Raw genomic sequence first — 21,478 nt, 5'->3', positions numbered from 1 at the left:
AAGTCAGCAAAGGAAATCCTGAAAAAGTATGCAGTGAAGGAATTTTATACCTAATATTACAACACTTCAAAGCCTCCAGAATTAAAGCAGCATGGTATTATTTTACTAATAAACTGAAAGACCAATGAAAATAAATAGAATATGCAAAACAAGATCAGATATGTATAGAATTAAGTAATGATAAAAGTGTCATCTCAAGTCAATGGGAGATCAATTTTTAATGAATGGTATTGGGACAAATGGATAAGCATATGGAAATTAATAAAATTTTATCTATTCCACATATAGTGTACTAGGATAAATTCCAAATGAATCAGAAATTTCAAAATAAAAAAAAAAATTATAAAACTACTAGAAAACCTGAGTGAATTTGTTTTTTAACCTGGGAGAGGAAAACATTTTCATTTCTGTCTATCTACCTACCTATCTATTTATCTGTCATTCATCTATCTATCCATTCATCCACCCACCTACCCACCCACCCACCCAGCATTCAAGGACTTAGATACTAAAAAAAAACCAGAATCATATAAACCTTTTAACTGTACATTTGAATATAAAACCTCATATACACACAAAAATTTTCCCTTAATATATTTCCATTGTCCAGCTCTGTCCATTGAGAAAGCCTAAAAGCAGTATCAACTCACCAGCAAAGGATACCTTGAAGACCCAGATTGTGGTTTCTAAATATTGTTTCTCACTAAAAGGAAGTAGTGCTCTTTGGGAGAAATAGCTGATACCAGGTCTGGGGTGGGAAATGTAGAAAATGATCCCAGGGTACCATGTCTAAACATTTTAGGAGACAACTTGATGGGATCCCACTGGTCTAAGTTACATATGATTGAGCATCAAACAGTATAAAAATTGCAGCGGACTAAATCACCTGATACAGTAAAATCTGTAAGAAATAATATCTTTAAAACTGATTAGATATAATAAAACTTGTTAGAATATATCTTATTAGCTTCAAAATTGATCTTTTAAAGAAAAGAAAAAAATTAAAAACCTCCTAGCCAAATAAAAGCCAAATAAAGTAAGTTCTTTGGAGAAGTTACAGCTCATAAATGCAGATAAAAATGATAAAATTAGAACATCACCATTTTGAAAACTAATTCGATACTGTATATGGGCAATAATAAAGGAATTTAATTACTAGGTAAAAAACTGCTGTGAAAGTCAAGCTTTTACTACTTAACTGTAAGCATTAATGAAAGTGAAACCTCCTAAGGTGATGCAATTAAAAGTACAGAGCACAACCTATGTCTTGTCATAACTGAATCTGAATCTCTCTCTATATATATCACTATAATTTTACAAGAAATACAGGGGATATCAAGACAAGGTAAATGATATCCCAAAGAAACAATCAGCCAAAGTCAGGGTATAGGACATTCCATAAGATAAAAGACTCAATTTCTTCAACTAAACTGTGGCATGGAGGAAGAAAGGAGGGGAGACAGAGCACAGGACACTTACGAGACATAAAAATGAAAAGCAATGTGGTATCTTGCTTGGATCCGTATTCAAACCATCTGTAAAAAGACATCTTTAAGAAGATTAGGAAAATTTCAACACAAATTAGGTATTAACTAGCATTAGGGAATTATCGTTAATTTTGTTAGCTGTAATAATGCTGGTTATATTCCAAAAATAAATGCTTTTATTCACTAGAGATGCATACGCATATATTTAAGGGTGAGTTTGCATAATGCTTGGGATTTGCCTTAACACAGTCCTGAAAACAAAGTAATACATGTAGGGTTTTCAGAGTTACTAATATTCATTTTTATCACCACCAAAATATAATGAAATTTCTACATGCCAAAATATCCAGCTTCCCAGACAGACTACCATATCTTGTTGTTATAATTCTCCAATGTTCCTGATGTTTTAGTTATCTATATTTATGAAATTTCCACTGTGTTCAAAACACTGCATTTGTCAGTTGGAAAACAAATGAAAGTGAAATTGATGATCACTTGACCTGTAAGATTTTATGATTTTTCAGTGGAGCTATAACACATACTTTGAGAAATATGCGACCAATATATTTTAACAGAAGGTATCCATGTACAGGAATACTGTAGATTTCCCATTTGGGGAGGGTCATTGCCTGAAGGCAGTTGATTTTTCCTACACCTGTTTTAGGATTATTGTTAAAAACAATAGAACTTGGTGTGGATTTACAAATGTCAACCTACAAACAAACTTGGGAAGGGGAAGACTGCAGAGCTCAATTTGCTACTTAAAGTACAAACCGCTGTTGGAAACCACAGTAAGGAGGTCAGCACTGGATGTTTACAATGCCATCTCTAAGATATGTGGGCTGCAGTTGAAGGTGCTATTGCAAATAACAGAACAACTCTTCCTACGCTGCTGCTGGCTCTGTTCTCAGACAACCCCAGTAAGGTCTATCTGCAAACTCCGCCCACTGAGGATATATGGAGTTGCCTTAGGCTCAAGCAGGGCAGTGGAAAATAACAGCATCCCCTAACAGTAAATGCCTGAGAAGCTCAGCTGCTTGTTAGGTGTTCCTACAGTCTTTCTAAGTTGAAAGTCTTTCTAATCACTGGTTGTACTGAGCATTAGGTTATACTTTATTTAAACATATGTTCACTCAAAAATACTTATGATGCATGTAATCTCTGAGCAAAAGCAGAAAAACTCTGGTCTGCTGGAGCTTCAAGTGAGAGAGACATGCTTTCACCAAATCATCACACTTATGAGCACATACTCACAAACTGTGATAAGACATATTTCTTCATAAGTATATATCAAAGGAATCCTTTTCTAGGCTGGGCAGTTTCAGGAAAGGCTTTCCTAGGGAATGACACTTAACTGAGGCTTGAAAGAAGAGTGTGCTCTGGGCAAGGTTAGTATAGCAGAAACTTTTGAGGCAGAAGGGAGTGAAGGAGTAAAGTCGCCGCTACAGGAGGCCAGATGGGCTATGGTGCAAAGAACTAAGAGGAGAATGATGAAGTTTGAGGATGAGGTAAGCCTAACTTTACAGGATGCTGGAGCCATGTTAAGGAGTTCGAATTTTATTTTAAGAGCAGTGGGAAGCCGTAGAAGGGTATTAAGCAGTGGGGTAATAAGATCAGATTTATATTTTAAGAAGATTACTCTAGTTTCAGTGTAGAGAACTGGATTGACTGAAAGCCGAATAAATGAAAAGATTGTAAACGGGTGTCGCAAAAGTCCAAGCAAGAGATCATAGACAATGAAACAAAGTTGGTGGCAGTGGAGGTGAAGAGAAGGCAGAAAAGACATGTTAAGAAGGTGTAACTGACAGGCCTTGGTAAGGCATCAGACAGGGGAAAGTAGAAGGAGGGAAGTGAGGTAAGGCAGAGGAAGTCATCAAGGAAACCCGTAGTTGTCTTTTTTTTTCTTTTCTATTATAGTTTATCAGAGGATATTTAATATAGTTTCCTGCGCTATACAGTAGGAACTTGTTGTTTATCCATTCTATATATAATAGTTTGCATCTACTAACCCCAAACTCCCAATCTATTCCACCCCCACCTCCTCTCCCTTGGCAACCACAAGTCTGTTCTCTATGTCTGTGAGCCTGCTTCTGTGTCATAGATAAGTTCATTTGCGTTGTATTTTAGATTCCACATACACATTTTTGACTTACTTTACTTAGTATGATAATCTCTAGGTCTATCTATGTTGCTGCAAATAGCATTATTTCATCTCTTTATGGCTGAGTAACATTCCATTGTATATATGTACCACACCTTCTTTATTCATCTGTCAATGGACATTTAGGTTGTTTCCATTTCTTGGCTATTGGAAATAGTGCTGCTAGTGAACATAGGGGTGCGTATATCTTTTCAGATTATAGATTTTTCTGGATATACTCCCAGGAGTGGTCGTGCTGGATCAAATGGAGACTATATATTTTTAGAGTTTTGAGGAACCTCCATACTGTTCTCCATGGTGGCTGCAACGATATACATTCCTACCATCAGTGTAGGGGGGTTCCCTTTCCTCCACATCCTCTCCAGCATTTGTTATTTGTAGACTTTTTAATGATGTCTTGTTTGTTCAGCTGAATGGGTGGGAGTCAATTTGTGGAGATAAGGAACATTTGGAGAAAACTATATTTAGAGAGGTTTGGTCTGAGATATGTTGAATATAGGATATCTTACTGGAAATGTCAAATGGGCAAATGGATATAAAAATATGTAGCTCAAAAGAAGGTCTAGAAATTTGAGTGCCATTAGCCAAATGGTAAATGAGGCCAGAGGCATAAATGAGATTTCCTAAAGGGAGGGAGTAGAGGAGGCCTTCAATGAGCTGAATCAAGCCAACAGAGAGGGTTAATTATTTAATGTTTTAAATTGTTTGAGTTTTACCAGTCAAATGTTTTAATTTTTTCTGAATTTAATAATATTTAGATATTGCATGAATTTTCCAGTTCAACAATTTTCCCTCTCTTCTGCCATTTTAACACATTTGCAATACCTGCTGGCTTTGAAGGCATTTGGGTTTTCACAATATAGCTTGAGAAAGAAAAGGATGTAGGATAGTATTTAGCAATTTCATTATATATTGAACATTTGGGTAGAGACAGATGAAGCCTGCAAAGGAGATTGAGAAAATGGCTGAAGTGGGAAGGGTTAGCCAAGAAATCTTTTTTAGAAGTATGATATCTTCATAAAATTTTATAAAATTATATTATGAACATGGTATTTTTGCTTAAAGATGTATTTTATAGTATCTGAACTATGATCATTTATGTACTATAAATATTCATTTTAAATTTCCTATGACTTTTTTTCTGATGTGCAAAGGATATAAAATGTATGGTCTATTAGGGAAGCAGACATTTAAATGATGTACAATTTTTTTAAAATTTAAACTGCATCTTACTGTCATTTTTTCTAATTAGAATAATCTAAACTTTAAATATAATAGAAATTGTTTCGTTAGGATATCATATATAATTCTTTATTCCAGCATAGTCTAATTTTAAAAAACTGGAAAGTCATTATAGATTTCCAAACATCATCATCTATGAAAAGAGAATAATGTATAAAAAATATTGGAAATGTGTGGAAGCACTTGACTGAAAAAAGTTATTTCACTATAATTATAGAAAGAGATATTAGAATGACAGAGAATCATCATCCATCAGCAACCTTTATAATAAAAATTTATAGTGGCATTTGTCCTTTCACAATAAATTTATTTTCCCCAGCTTTAGGCAAACGCATTATGCTGTGTTTAATGCAATGAATTAATTAATATTCGAATTAGTTATAGGCTAATAATAATCTTCTTACATAATAGTCATTTTTCTCCATTATTAATACTGTAAATTGGTAGAATTATAAATAAGAAGAAAATTAAATCTGTTCTTAAGAACGATCATTCAGAAGCACTGTGACAAAGCAGTTAAAAGCAGGCACAGTAAAGGTCCAGACTGCCAGGCTTCCAATGTCCAATACTGCCACTTTCCAACTGTTTAATTCTTAATATCTTATGTCTCAGTTTTCCCATATGTAAAATGGGATAATAATGGTAACTACCACATGGGGTTGTCAAGGAATCAAATTAATCACCACAAGTAAAGTGCTTTGAATAATGCCTAGAAATAATAAACCCTAATCAGTGTCTTTTATTATTACTTTTGTTGTTATTATTTAAAATGGAAGCTTCTGTTTCCCATTAATAAAACTATAATCAAGATGATACCAAAATATTTTGGGAGATGCTATGGGTTGAATGTTTATGTCCCGTGAAAACTCATATGTTGAAAGGCTAAATTCCACCATGATGGTACTTTGAGGTGGAGTCTTTAGGAGGTGATTAGGTCATGAGTGGCATTAGGGCCTTTATAAAAAAGACTGGAGAGAACTCCTCTCCCCTTTCACCAAGTGTGGACACAGCAAAAATACACCAGAAAGCAGGTCCTCATCAGACACTGAATCTGCCTGAGCCTTATCTTGGAGGACTTCCCAGATTCTGTCACCACTGGCTTTCTCACTTGTGTAGCACAAAGCACCACATTAGAGGCAAATGACCAAGTTTTGCTTCTTTTTAATTTGGGAGTATCACAGAACTTTGATATTCAAGCTTGTTCTTAGAAGACACAGCAGCTAGCCCTCATTAGTTCCTCTATCCCTATTTATGCCAAACATCACAAGAAACCCACAATGCCCAGGTCAACCCTCATCCCCAGGACTATCATCCATTCCCCAACTTGGGAAACTTGGGTAGATTAGGTAGACTCTTTATTCAGGGTCCACAAATAACATCCATGTTGTTAAACCCAGTGGTAAATTTTTGATCAACATTTCATTTGACCTAACAAGAAACACTTTTTCTAGCTTTATTGAGATATAATTGACATGTCAAATTTTGTAAATTCACTGTGCACATGTTGTTTACATATATATTGCAAAATGATTACAACAGTAAGATTAATTAACACATCTATTAACACATCACTTCACAGTTATTTCTTTTGAGAAGTACTTTTAAGAACTTTTAAGCTCTCTTAGCAACTCTCAAATATACAATAGAATATTGTTAACTATAGTCGCCATGCTGTACATTAGATCCCCAGAATTTATTCATCTTATAACTGGACGTTTGAACCCTTTGACAACCATCACCCTTTACCTTACACTCTCTCCCACCCTCTGGCAATCACCAATCTACTCTATGTTTCTATGAGTTTATTTTTTAAGAGCCTACCTATATGTGAGATCATGCATTATCTGTCTTTCTCTGATTTATTTCACTTAGCATTGTGCCCAAGGTTTATCCATGTTGTTGCAAATGGCAGGATTTCCTTCTTTTTACTGCTGAATAATATTCCATTGTATATATATGCCACATTTTCTTTATCTATTCACCCATCCATGGACACTTAGGTTGTTTCCATGTATTGTCTATTGTAAATAATGCTGCAATAAGCATGGGGGTGCAGATATCTCTTCAAGATAGTGATTTTATTTCCCTTGGATATATTCCCAGGAGTGCGATTGCTGAATCATATAGTAGTTCTATTTTTAATCTTTTGTGTACCCTCATACTGTTTTTCATAGTGGCTATACCAATTTATATTCCCACTAATAGCCTATAAGAATTCCCATTTATTTCATCTTCACCAGCACTTGTCTCTTATTTTTTTGACAATAGCTTTCCTACCAGATGTGAGGTGATATCTCATTGTGGTTTTGATTTGTATTTCCCTGAGGGTTAAGTGATGTTGAACACCTTGTCATGTACCTGTTGGCCACTTGTATATCTTCTTTGGAAAAAAAAATATGTTCAGGTCCTTTGCCCATCTTTTAAATCAGGATATATGTTTCTTTTTCTTTCTTTTTTTTTTTTTTTGGTATTGAGTTGTATGGGTTCCTTATATATTTTGAATATTAACCCCTTATCAGATATATGGTTTGCAAATATTTCTCCTATTCTGTAGGCTGCCTTTTCATTTTGTTGATTGTTTCTGTTGCGTTGCAGAGGCTGTTGGTTTGATGCAGTCTGACATGTTTATTCTTGTATTTGTTGCTTGTACTTTTGGTGTCATACCTCAAAAGTCATTGCCAAGACTGATGTCAAGGAATTTATTCCTACGATTTCTTCTAGAAGTTTTACAGTTTCAGGTTTTACATTTAACCCATTTTGAGTCATTTTTTTGTGAGTGGTATAATATAGGGGGCCAGTTTCATTACTTTTCATGTAAATATCCAGTTTTCCCAGCACCGTTTAATGAAGAGACCATCCTTTCCTCATTGAGTATTCTTGGCTCCCTTGTCAAATATTATTTAACCATTTAGGCATGGGTTTATTTCTGGGCTCTCATTTTAGTTCTATTGTCCTATGTGTCTGTTTTTATGCCAGTACTATACTGTTTTGATTACTATAGCTTTGCAATCAGGAAGTATGAAGTCTCCAGCTTTGTTCTTCTTTCTCAAGATTTCTTTGGCAATTGGGATATTTTGTCATTCCATATGAATTTTGGAACTGTTTTATCTATTTCCGTAGAAAATGACTTTGGAATCTGACCTACCAGAACCATTTGACATAACTGACTATTCCTCTTTGCAACAACATTTTGTTTGGTTCTCAGGATCTCCCACTGTCCTACATATTTTACTACTACTGTAGCCTCTCCTTTTGAGGCTCCATTGCTGATTCTTCCCCATGTCCATAACCATTATGTAGTGCTGCACCTCAGTGCTCCGGCCTCATGCTTCTCGTTTCTATCTATGCTCACTAACTTGATGATTCAGTCAATTCATGCCTTTAATTATCATCTATATGCTAATGACTCCCAAACTTACATCTGCAGCCGACAGTTATGCCCTGATCTACAGATTTCTATGTCCAGCTACCTGCCCAAGGTTTATACTCTGACATAGAATGGACATCACAAATTTAATGTGTCCTAAACCAAATTACTGATATCCCTCTCACAAACTTCCTCATCTCAGTAAATGGAAACTGCATTTTTCCAGTTGTTCAGCACTCCAAATTTTAAGTTATCTTTGATTGCTTTCTTTTACTCATATCTGACGTTTGTCAGTGAACACTGTCAGCACAAACTTTAACATACATTTAGAATTTTACTCCTCCTTACCATCCCCATTGTTACTCTCTCGGTTCAAGCCATAATCACATCTCATCTGTATTAAACAGTCCCCTATCCTGTCTCCTTCCCTCAGCTATTGCCTTCCTTAATCCTTTCTTTGCCTCCTTACAGACTATTCACAACACTGAAGCCAGCACGTTGTTTTATGATACTAGTCATATCTCATTACTCTTCTACCCAAATGCTCTATTGGCTCCTGGGATAAACATGAAGATGCACCACCAGGATCCCATTTAATGACGAAATTGTTGCCCACGTGTAGAGAGTATGGTCAGAAGGCGGCTTCAAGTTGTCACTCCCTCAGAATCTGCTTCAACTTCACCTGCATCCAATTACTAAGCAAAGCAGGGTCATTTTGGCCTGATGTGGGACAACTCTGATGGACCATATTTGCTCCAAGAGACCCTAACTGGGTTGGTCAAGGTTTTGTTGAGCCTGCATCACAATTTGATTTCTCCATTTAAAATTGTAACATCTCCCCCAGCTGTCCTCTCTAGACCATCTCAGTTTTATTTTTCTCCATAATATTTATTATTATCTGACATATCTTCTAATCTACAGATTTAATTTATAATCCCCTTCCACCCCCACCTACAGTATATGCTCCAGGAAGGCAGTAACTTTTTGTTCATTGTTGTATCCCTTGTGCCTAGAAAATTTAGAAAATTGCCAAACCGGGTAGGCACTCAATAAATATGTGCTAAATAGATTGAAAAATTAGATAATTTATTCAATTATATAACAATCATTGTTCCATATATTCAATGATAATGTTAATTGTCATTGAAGATAAAGAATTATAAAATATCTAAAGTTGAGCATTACATAGAAGTATTTGGAGACTAGCTTGGATGTAGATAAGGTTCATTACATGTACAAGGCATTCATGAAATACATCTTTTTAGTGATGGTAATAGTGATGGGCATTATAGTAGTACCTACTGAATGTCCCAAGGACCAGTGAACACTGCTCTGCAGACCTTAATGGCTAAATCAAAAGTTAAGAGACCAATCAGTTATCAAGACTGCTTTTATATATTGTCAGCATGCAAATATGTATGGAAATAACTGCCCCAAATAAACTTATATATCACTTTGCTGCTAGCTACTTGGCATCTTGTAGAGCCAGGCTCTCAAATGGTATTCTAAGAAACAAGGAGCAGAAGAGGAATGACCTCCATGTCTTTCAGTCAAGATCCTTCTCTCTGGCATAACATCAGGTGCCCGTTTGGACCTATCCCATGAAATCTCTTAAAGATGCTGTGGTCTTTTAGAGGTAAAGTCTTTATTCAATCAGAAGAACACTAAGCTAGAAAGGTCTTGCAAAACAAAGGCTGGAGACAAGAAGGAGGATATAAAGAAGATATAAAAAAAAGTCTAGTCAGATGCTGCCAGATAGTTTAGTCTTTCTTATTTTTAGTATGGTCTTCAGCAAAGTCCTGTTAAGAAATGATAGCCATCTCACCAAGTAGGAACTTGCTATGTAACTAATGACCCCAGAACTGAGTGTTTTCAAACAACTACTATTTATTTGCTCAAGATTCCATGGATAGGCAATTTGGACTGGGCTCTTCATGGAAAGTTTGTCTCTGCTGATCTCATTTTTGTATTTGGGCCTCCAGCTAAGAGAGCTGGGATGGCTGGGAAAGCTAAGGCTATTACCCCCATGCTCTCTCTTTCTTTTGCTTGGTCACATGCCTGTAGTTTTCCAAGAAAACAAGAGTGAAAGCACAGTTCTCCTGAGGCCCATCAATATCTCACACATCAATTTCTGTCACATTTTACTGAACAAGGCAAGCCAAGAGACCATTCCAGTTTCAAGGAGTGGGGAAATAGACTCCACCTCTTGAGTTGAGGAATCGCGAAGAATGTATTTTATTTTCATTCTACCATTGACTTATATAATGAAACTGGGTCCTTTAAATCAGAATGAAAGAATATAGGTAAAGTCTTCCTGTATTTTGTTTGTAGGTCTCCAGCTGTTGAGGCATCTAGCACTTGATATACTTTTATTTTTTTGCATTTTTATTGATATATAATTCACATATCATAAAATTCACCATTTTAAGGTGTGCAATTCAGTGGTTATTAATATCTTCACAGAGTTCCACAACCATCATCATGATCTAATTCCAGAAGATTTTTATTACCCCGAAAATGAAACCTATGCCCATTAGCAGTCATTCCACATTCTCCCCTTCCCACAGCCCCTGGCAACCATTAAACTATTCTCTGTCTCTAAGGATTTGCCTTTTCTGGATTTTATATAAATTAAATCGTACATGTGGCCTTTTGTGTCTAGCTTACTGCAATGTTTTCAAAGTCCATCCACATTGTGGGATGTATCAGTATTTTATTACTTTCTTTGGCTGAATAATATTCTATTGTATTAATATAAAGATTTTGTTCATCCGTTCATCAATTGATGGACATTTGGGTTGTTTCCACTTTGGGACAATTATGATTACGCTGTTATGGACATTTGCCTACAAATTTTTGTATGAACATATGTTTTCAATTCTCTGGAGTATACATAGGAAGTGGGATTGTTGGGTCTTGCTATACTGTAATAGTAGTTTTTACCAGATGGATGCTTGATTGAGGCATACCAATGTGTTTTATACATTCTTATAGATACTGAGATGAGAACAAAAGTCCACGTTGATATATGTTTCTAGTAGGGGCCCTTATCCCAGCAAGTTCAAATTCACTAGTGTGATCCAAGGTAATTAGTACAGGACAATCCACCAGAGGAAGAAGCCAGAGGACAGTGATCTCTGTTCCCATGACTCTCAATCCTCTGCATACTCCACCTCTCACATATGTATATATTACAATAAACAAGGTATCTCCCTTACTGTCTTTGGTGTTATTAATATACCTCATCAACTGAGGTCATTGATATCCCCTACTATTTGGAGGCACACACTTAGCTTAACATCAACCTATAGTGTCAGATCTTATTATTTCTCTTATCATTGTCAAATCAAGGTGCTTTATAACATTGCTACCTAGGTATGATCCACAGAGCAGTAGGTGCAGCACAGGCATTACCTATAAGCTTCTTAGAAATGCAGAATGGCAGGCCCCACTCTAGATATACTTAATAGGAATGTGCATTTGAACAAGATCCCTGTGAATTTGCATGCACATCAAAGTTTGAGAAGCAATGCCATATAGCAATCTTAATTCATCGAGCTCCTATAGAAAAAAAGCTAGAGGTTTAGTCTCCTAGTCAAAGTCTTCTGTGAGAATACAGACATTAAATACTATTATTACCAATAATACACAGAATAATTACTGACTATCAACTATGCATCAGTCACTATGCCATGTGCTTTCCCGGCCTTTTGTTATTCCATCCTTATGGCAAGCAACTACTTTTGCCTGTTTTACAGATATCAAAATCAAGTCTCGGAGGCCTCAAGCTTCTTGCCAGAAGCCACAGCTTTTAGAGAAAGAGCCAGGAGTCCAACTCCAGTTTATCTAATTCTAGAGCTCAAGCTCCTCGCCATTACTCTTATCTTTCCCAGTAATTCCTGCAAATAGTATTTCCAGTGACTAATTCATAAAAAGGAAGAAAAATAAATAAGATCTTTCCATATAATTTCTAAACTTCCTTAACTAGTTACATGTGTTTTTACCTATTCATGAGGACTAAAGCTCTATAAAGGTGGGAATTTTTGTCCTTGTCACTGTCAGTACCTGGAATAGACCCTAACATGTATTAAGTCCTCACCAGACTTATTGAATGAGCAAACAAATTTATGCATCAAAACCTCACTTATGGCTTATTAAAATGAGAAAAATTTCATCTTTACTTATTTCTCTTCCAATTTTTCGGCCTTCAACTTTACCTGTAACATGAATGCAACTGGCTCGTTTGTTGTGGCACTGATGCATTTATCCTCCATGAAAACAGAAGTAGTATGGTGTTATACATTGGCAGTAACTCCTCACCATGCCGTCTTATCACAGAGCATTTTGACACAGTACAACCTTGAAGGAGCTGTATTGTGGCTGAAAATGTATCTTGTCAGCTGTTGTTTTCTTAGAAAACATCAATGTGTAAATGTCAGTCTGGACCTGGCACATTGGTGCATTTTGCAAGAACTGAAAATGTGCAGCATACTGGTGGTACAATATGCACTCGGAGAAGTTATGATGTATCATTACCCAAGGGACTACTAGTGCAGGAAATTTCTGAAACCAAACATTCTACTTCATCCATCTTACACATGATTATTTTATAGTGGGATCACTTGTTATTCACCTCCATTTCATTAGGCAACCAAATTACACGCCAAGCTAGCTTTATAAATAGAATCCTGAATAGGTGGGCCATAGCCCAAGGAAAACAAGGGAATTCATTTATATAATCTCATCTTTTAGAGTAGAAGTTGTCTTTTCCATTTACACGTATGGGAACTGCCAGAATTAGTTCGAGAGAGGTAGGAAAGGGTGCAATTACTCAAAAATACTTAGGAAAACACAGAAGACCTTCAGTATTTCTTTAATATAATAAAAGGAGATAAATCTATATCAGAGATGCTGGAAATTTCATTATGGTTATCTAGGCAGTATACACACTGATTTATTGACAAGGCTATTTTGTATCTAATGCTAATATCAAATTTGATCTGCACACAAGTCACTGGCATTAATGAGACTATCTCATTTGGCCATGGATGGTGAATGGCTAAGTAGGTAATGAGATGAACGTGAGCATATAATCTTGTTTGACACCTGACAAGAAGGGCACACCTGCACAGCCAAAGGGTAGCTGTTCTAATTAATCCTTTCATGAAATTCTACAAACTTGCGTCCAAAACTTCAAAAGCAAAATTTTCTTATATTTCAGTAGGGAAACACCTACATAATGTGTAAGGCCAAGTGCAAAGGGAAAGTGTGGAGCTTCCTATTCAAAAAAGCAGAGGTCAAGGTAGGGGAGAGAGTGCCATCGAAGGCATTTAAATATAAGGCTTTTTCCTTTGTTCTGCAGTCTCTCTTCCAATTTGTCATGCTGTTGTTATATTTTCTACTTCATTTCACTCTTAGAAAAAAATATTAAGATTTTAAATTATTAGCATGATTTTACCATTCATCCTTATGTGATGAAATGCCAGTTTTTTAAATTTAATTTTTCTTATTGAAATATAGTTGATTAACAACGTTGCACTAATTTCTGTTGTACAGCAAAATGACTCAGTTATACACATATATACATTCTTTTTCTATATTCTTTTCAGTTACAGTTTATCCCAGGAGATTGGATATAGTCCCCTGGGCTATACAGTAGGACCTTGTTGTTTATCCACTCTAAATGTAATAGTTTGAGGAAATGCCGGTTTTAAATGCAATTAACAGAGCATTTAACTCATATTAGGAATGACTGAAATTAAGACTAATTTTGTGGCTTATCCCTTGAGAGTACCTGGAGCTAACCAGAAGAGACCACCTTAAGACACATGCAGGAAGACAGTATCCTCCAAGGCGAACTTGAATACTCATGGGGCAAGTGCAGACCCTCACAGCTGCCAGAGGCTCAGATCACATCCCAGGGCTAACATGTCGGGACCTGACCACAGCTGGGTTCTGCTTCCTGCCAGCCACCACACTGATAAGCCCTTCCTTGGCCAGGGTGGGAAAGTTGAGCCAGGCATATCCTCTCCCCAAGGGCTGCTGCTCCAATCCATCACAGCCAAGGCCATCACAGCATCAGTGCTGAGTGCCTGAGTACTGGGTCGGGTGGAGGAGAGGCTACTGTGGTGCCGCCAGGCCAGGGTGAGGATGGCTGCTACCGTGATGCAGATGCAGGGTCACTACCCCAGCCCTTGCTACAGCCATACCCAGGCCCTCTCTGTAGGGCAGGGTGGCAGCAGTGACTGGGTGGGGTAAAGAGGAGAAGGCCGGATAGTGTCCAGGGTTCCAGAGCATGGAGAAGTGAGCAACCCGGAACTCATCCCTGGGGGCTTAGGCACTGCATGGGTCCACACCCATGAAACTGCTCTGCTTGCTAATGCATCATTTACAGCCTAGGCAGGGACTGCTGTTTGCCCTCTAATATCCATTCTCCCCTTCTCCTATAGTTACAGACCCCTCGACTTTTAGCTGGGCAGAAGGGACACCTAGGGTAAAGCAGGCATTTTTCTAGTCAGCCTTGCAGATAATTATGCAGTGTGACTAAGTCATGGCTAATGATGTGTGAATGGAATCAGTATCCGCAAGGGCCATACTTCAGGGATGACTGAGCAGGAAGCTCAAAGGAATTGAGTTTCTCAGGATTTCATGCCACAGGGCCACCTCGCCAGCTGTGGACTGCCCACCATCGATCGTAAGGAAAAGAGATAGAGATGTCTAACCTAAACATCTAAGCCTTTCTTTGCTGGATCTCTTTCTCACAGACGAACTGTAATCCCAAGCATAGCAGAAAAGATATAGTCTGCTTTTTATGCTACTGCACTCACCACTGACCCCTGTTGGGAAAATAACATCCAACGGTAAGACCTCTTCCCTCCTCTACCCCTGCCTTATCCATGTTTTTCCTTAAGCTATTTGAGAACGGTATTCTTCAATGTTCGCATTTTGCCACAGCTTTATCTAACCTTATATGACTCAACTGGATTGTAATTGCTCTTAATAAGATTCGATCCCTTTGCTGAAAAGAGGTAGCAATGCTGACCATTTAGAAGTAACTACATATTCCAGGCTCCATTATTATAGAGAAATTGAGTTCTCAGCTACAGAACACTTCGTTCTTGTAACCCAGTAGAAATTGTTTAGGAAATTTTTCCGAAGTCATTTCTAAATAAATAATGAGAAACCTCACTTGAATCATGGGTTGCTATCTAAACTGGACAATAATTTCTGTTAATTTCCCTCATTCAGGTTTTTTCTTCAGTGAGCTTGGGAAACAAATTAAAGTGACTCTCCACCCTGGAAGTTAGAAGGAAACAGAACTAGTAAACTGACATGTATTCAAGTATCCAAGGGATTAAAATAACTTCCTGATTTAAGTGAAACCAATAAAGAGTTTATTCAATGTTTATACTATGTCCAACCTAAGAATGGTTGTAAATGTTAAAGTGCCCACAGACTTATGAACTGTTAGCAAGGGGAAGAGATCAAAAAGCAATGGAAGAGAGAGAGGGCTACAAACTAGAATTATTTTCCCCTGGATATTGGGGATTTAGGGAACTCTAATATTAAACAGCAGCATTGATTAATTAAACTCAAACATGAACCCCATATTCAGTGTATATTTCTTACATCATACTGTGCCAAAACTAACTTCTTTAGATTTAAGACACATAAATCATACATTTCTGTATTTATTTTTTCGCCTCTCTCTCTCTATTGTGCATATGATCAATCACCAGGCAGAGGATGATAAACCTCTGAATATTTATGTGGAGCACAGGAAAGGACCCTGCTGTGAGCTATTAGCTCAGTGGATGACGTGTGCTCCCAGTTGGAAGCTGAAGGGATGGGAAAAGCACGGTTGCAGCCCTTTATAAGAGGCACATAAAAAGCACCTGTTTGCCTGCTTCATTAAACTTCCCCTAATGAACGCCTCCAGGGAGTAGAACCAGGAAACTTCTTTCCCTTCCTGCTATAAATAGAGAAAGGTATTTAAAAGTTCGCATTTAAATGTGAGTACTGTTATCTGTAACAATTTGCAAGAATGTAATACTCTTCAGGAATATAAATGAGCCAGTACTTGCATGTATTCATGATGATGACAGACAGGAGGAAGGTGGTTCCTTGTACTGTACTGAAAATTTTGTTCTTCGAGAAGATCAGAGTCACAGATGTTTTAAGCTTTCTCTGCCTAACTCCTGCTCAACAGCTACATTACAGCAAAATAACTCAGTTCAGCTACTACATCCTCTAAGAAACTTTCTTAAGCATCTCACCTCCCTAACACACATAAGCATACCTCCATTAAGAATACAGAATGTGTATTTTTAAAATTAAAGCACTTATTACCCTGTAATATTATCATTGATTTACTTTTTGCCTCTCTCAGGCAAAGACAATGTCTCATTTTACACTGAGTCTCCAGCCCTTCACCCTCTGAATGTTTCTGCCACAGAGCATGCACGCATTGATAAAGTGTCGGTTGGTGCAATAAACACAAGAAGCATTGTCTCCCTTCAGCTTCTGTGAGATTGTGCATTAGCCTCTGGTCACACAGTCTCAGTCACCTTGGTAGTCAGTCTCCTTTCCTTCCGTTCAATTCTTAACTAAATTCTTAGATGTGGGCACTGCCAAGCATCCACCTTCACCTCTCTAGCCTTTTCACTCAACAATTATTCTTGGGGGACCTCATCTACAGACTTGTTTTAAAGCACAGGCTTCCAAATTGCAATATTCAAGACAATCAATGGAGTGTGGAAAGAAAATATCAGAACTTCTATCTATGGATATTTTTCAATCTCAGTCTTTTACAATTTCTATTTATAATGTGCATGGCACACAAAATTTATAGGTATTTAAGCCATTATAAACATATATAAAGTTGGATGCAAGCTCAGAATTTCACTGGATATGTATTTTTATTGATGAGGTGATAAATATGCAAAATAAAAAATATATCTGCTGCCTCCCCAGTGGGGTACAAGTCATATTCTTTCTCATCAAATCTGTTCCTCTTGATCACTTCCCCAACTTGGCAAATGACACCAGTATTCACCAGCCACTCAAGACAGAGGACACAGTCCTCTTGCACAATTACCCACTTGCCAAAGAATCTATCCTACAAGCAGATGCGAACACTTTTTTCCTATGAACATATTCTGACAGCTGCCCATTCTGACAGCTACAGCCTTATTCAGGCTCTTGCCTTGTGGTAGGGACAGTGTTCAACAGAGTCCAGAGTGCTCTTTGGAAAACCCAACTATGAACCATTTAAAAATACTTCAATGATCACCCCCAAGTTTCCAAGGCCAAGTTTAGTGTTCATCTTCATGTCCTGTCAGCTCCTGCAGCCTCATCTCTTCCTCTCAGGTACGCAGAGATAGCTAGCTGTGGCTCCTTGAACACAAGAGACACTACACACCTCTGAGCATCCATACACACTGATTTCTCTTACTGCATTATCTTTTCCCTACTGTGCCTACTAAATCCTACACTTCTTCAAAAGGCAACTCAATATTCACTTCCAATGTTATACACCAATTACCTCTCAAAGCTGGAAAAAAAGTGTACGTAGTGATTTTCCAGTCAGATGTAGTTAGTTTTTAACTAAATGCACATAGCACTGTAGGCAAAATAATGTCAAAGCCTTAATTACACTGTTTCATAAGTATGTATTTATTCATAGGTTATTATATATAATGTCTTTTATAATTTAACATGTTTTACTTTACTTTCATTTATAATTGTGTCTTACTTGCACAATTTTGTAATTATATACATTATCTTTAGACTAAAACCTTTATCTCACTGTTAAAATTCCTGATTTACATGTCTGTGTGTCTTCTCACCAAAGTGTAAGTACTTTAAGAGTAGAACTCATCATTTATTTCATAATAGAGTTCTATACTATGATACTCAATGTATATTAATTGAATAAATAAATTACAAACTAAATTGGAAAGGATTATCATACTCAAAAACAAAAATAAGCATTTTTCACAGAACTAGAACAAAAAATTGTACAATTTGCATGTAAACACAAAAGACCCCAATTAGCCAAAGCAATCCTGAGAAAGAAAAACAGAGCTGGAGGAATCAGGCTCCCTGACTTCAGACTATACTACAAAGCTACAGTAGTCAAGAGAGTATGATACTGGCACAAAAACAGAAATATAGATAAATGGAACAGGATAGAAAGCCCAGAGATAAACCCACACACATATGGTCACCTAATATATGACAAAGGAGGCAAAAATATACAACGGAGAAAAGACAGCCTCTTCAATAAGTGGTGCTGGGAAAACTGGTCAGCTATATGTAAAAGAATGAAATTAGAACACTCCCTATTACCATACACAAAAATAAACTCAAAATGGATTAAAGACCTAAATGTAAGGCCAGATACTATCAAACTCTTAGAAGAAAACATAGGCAGAACACTCTATGACATAAATCACAACAAGATCCTTTTTGACCCACCTCCTAGAGAAATGGAAATAAAAACAAAAATAAACAAATGGGACCTAATGAAACTTAAAAGCTTTTGCACAGCAAAGGATACCATAAACAAGATGAAAAGACAACCCTCAGACTAAGGAAAATATTTGGAAATGAAGCACCTGACAAAGGATTAATCTCCAAAATATACAAGCAGCTCATATAGCTCAATATCAAAAAAACAAACAACCCAATCAAAAAATAGGTGGGAGACCTAAATAGCCATTTCTCTGAAGAAGACATACAGATGGCCAACAAACACATGAAAAGCTGCTCAACATCACTAATTATTAGAGAAATGCAAACCAAAACCACAATGAAGTATCACCTCACACCGGTCAGAATGGCCATCATCAAAAAATCTACAAACAATAAATGCTGGAAGAGGATGTGGAGAAAAGGGAACCCTCATACACTGTTGGTGGGAATGTAAATTGATACAGTCACTATGGAAAACAGTATGGAGGTTCATTAAAAAACTAAAAATAGAATTACCATATGACCCAACAATCCCACTACTGGGCATATACCCAGAGAAAACCATAATTCAAAAAAACAAATGCACCTGACGTTCATAGCAGCACTATTTACAATAGCCAGGACATGGAAGCAACCTAAGTGTCCATCGACAGATGAATGGATAAAGAAGATGTAGTACATATATATATTGGAATATTACTCAGCCATAAAAAGGAATGAAATTGGGTTATTTGTAGAGACGTGGATGGACCTAGAGAGTGTCATACAGAGTGAAGTCAGACAGAGAAAAGCAAATATCATATAATAACGCATATATGTGCAATCTAGAAAAATGGTATAGATGACCTTATTTGCAAAGCAGAAATAGAGACACAGACGTAGAGAACAAATGTATGGATACCAAAGGGAAAGGGGTGAGGTGGGAGGAATTGGGAGACTGGAATTGACACATATACATTATTGATACTACATATGAACAACTGATGGGAACATACTGTATAGCACAGGGAACTCTACCTAACACACTGTGGTAACCTAAATGGGAGGGAAGTCCAAAAGGGAGGGGTTATCTGTATGTGTATGGCTGATTCATTTTGTTGTGCAGTGGAGACTAACACAACATTGTAAAGCAACCATACTCCAATAAAAATTAATAAAAATTAGAGAGAGAAAAAAAAGAATGTTTTAGAAGAAAAAGAGTCAGACTAGACTCTGGATCTACAGGTGCCTTAGTAAAAGAAAAAGTGAGATAAGCAGAGTGGAAGCTGGTTCCACTCCTCTGTCACACAGGTCTCAGAAGTTTACCTAAGGCTGAAGCTAGAGACACAGATATGGAGAGGCAAGAACACCCAGAATAATAAATATCAGAACTGGTAAACATATTCTTTCAGGGAATATTGCGAGTTTGGTGAAAAAAGGAATATATCTAAACTAATTAATAGGTGAGAGTAACAATTTTTTCAGCTTCTCAATTGAAAAAAATGGGCTTTAGAGTTTATTTATAGTATTATCATAGATTTAGATGTTTTTATTGCTTCTATTATTTATGGTTAAAATGATTTGAAAGCCTATGTATTAAGAGTTAATGCAAACATGGTAATGGAAATAGTATGCAGAAAATTTTAAATATAAAATTTATTAATCAAACATTTTGGTTTTATTAAAAATGCTTTCAAACTCTATAACTGTAGTTTGATAACAGTTTGCTACTAATTAAAGATACATTATATAAAAATGTGAAAAAAATAAGAAGCAACTATCTGTTTTGTTCAATTTAAAAATTGATATACTTTATGCCCTTGGACTATGTAAACTTAGGCAGGGAACTTAAATTTTATGCTGTGAATTTTCCATTAGAAAAATTTTCTAATAGTGCTTATCATCCACTTTGCATAGTGTTCCTGCATAAATTAATTAGACTGCTTTAAAAAAGCTTGGAGCTCCATCGTAGGAAGCACTACACACTGAGATACCTATCTATACCAAATATTCTTTGTAAGTACCCTTTATATGGTGATTTTTAGATATATTTCCTAAATGTCACTGTCCTCCTTTAAAAGAAAATAAGCACATTTAAGAGTATAAAACAGGATTATAATTAAATCTGTTGTATACCAAAAGGAAAGTTTTGAAGCTATAATGGATGTCATAAAAGTCCACTGACAAAATATGCAGTTTAAAAGCAATTTCCATTTAATTATCTCAATGAGCTCATATTTATCAATAAAATAACCTATTTGTGATTTACATAATATCTCATGGTCTCTTCTGTCCACATACTTTTGTCTATGGCCAGGGAATTACTCAGATTTGATTATTATATTCTAATAATTCCCATCAAGATAATAACGTGCCACTAAAAGGGCTCAAACTATTTTGGAAATTATCAAAATAGAAGAGAAAATGTCTTTAAAATAAGTCTTTTATAAGAGAAATGAAAAGCAGTAGGGTAACTACCAGGAAATGGGAAAAGTCACTATGCTAGCCCTTCAGTGTTTACTCTTATTTCTCAAGCATCGAAACCCATCCTTGGAACCACTAATGAGTTCTTCTGTTACGACAGAGTAAAAAAAGAAAAGAAGCATTACTGAGTACAGAGTTCAGACTCCTTCAGATTGCATTTTTGTACAAATCCTTAGATCCTCAACGAAGCTAACAATCCCTAAAGTTTTGAGAGCCCAAATTAAGCTTGAAAAAAGATCTTCATTCTTTAGTCACCAGCAAATTTTCGAGAATTATAAACTT

This window comes from Kogia breviceps, chromosome 2 (genome assembly GCF_026419965.1).
Source record: "Kogia breviceps isolate mKogBre1 chromosome 2, mKogBre1 haplotype 1, whole genome shotgun sequence".
In the NCBI taxonomy this organism is placed as follows: domain Eukaryota; kingdom Metazoa; phylum Chordata; class Mammalia; order Artiodactyla; family Physeteridae; genus Kogia; species Kogia breviceps.
This window is presented reverse-complemented; position numbering follows the sequence as displayed.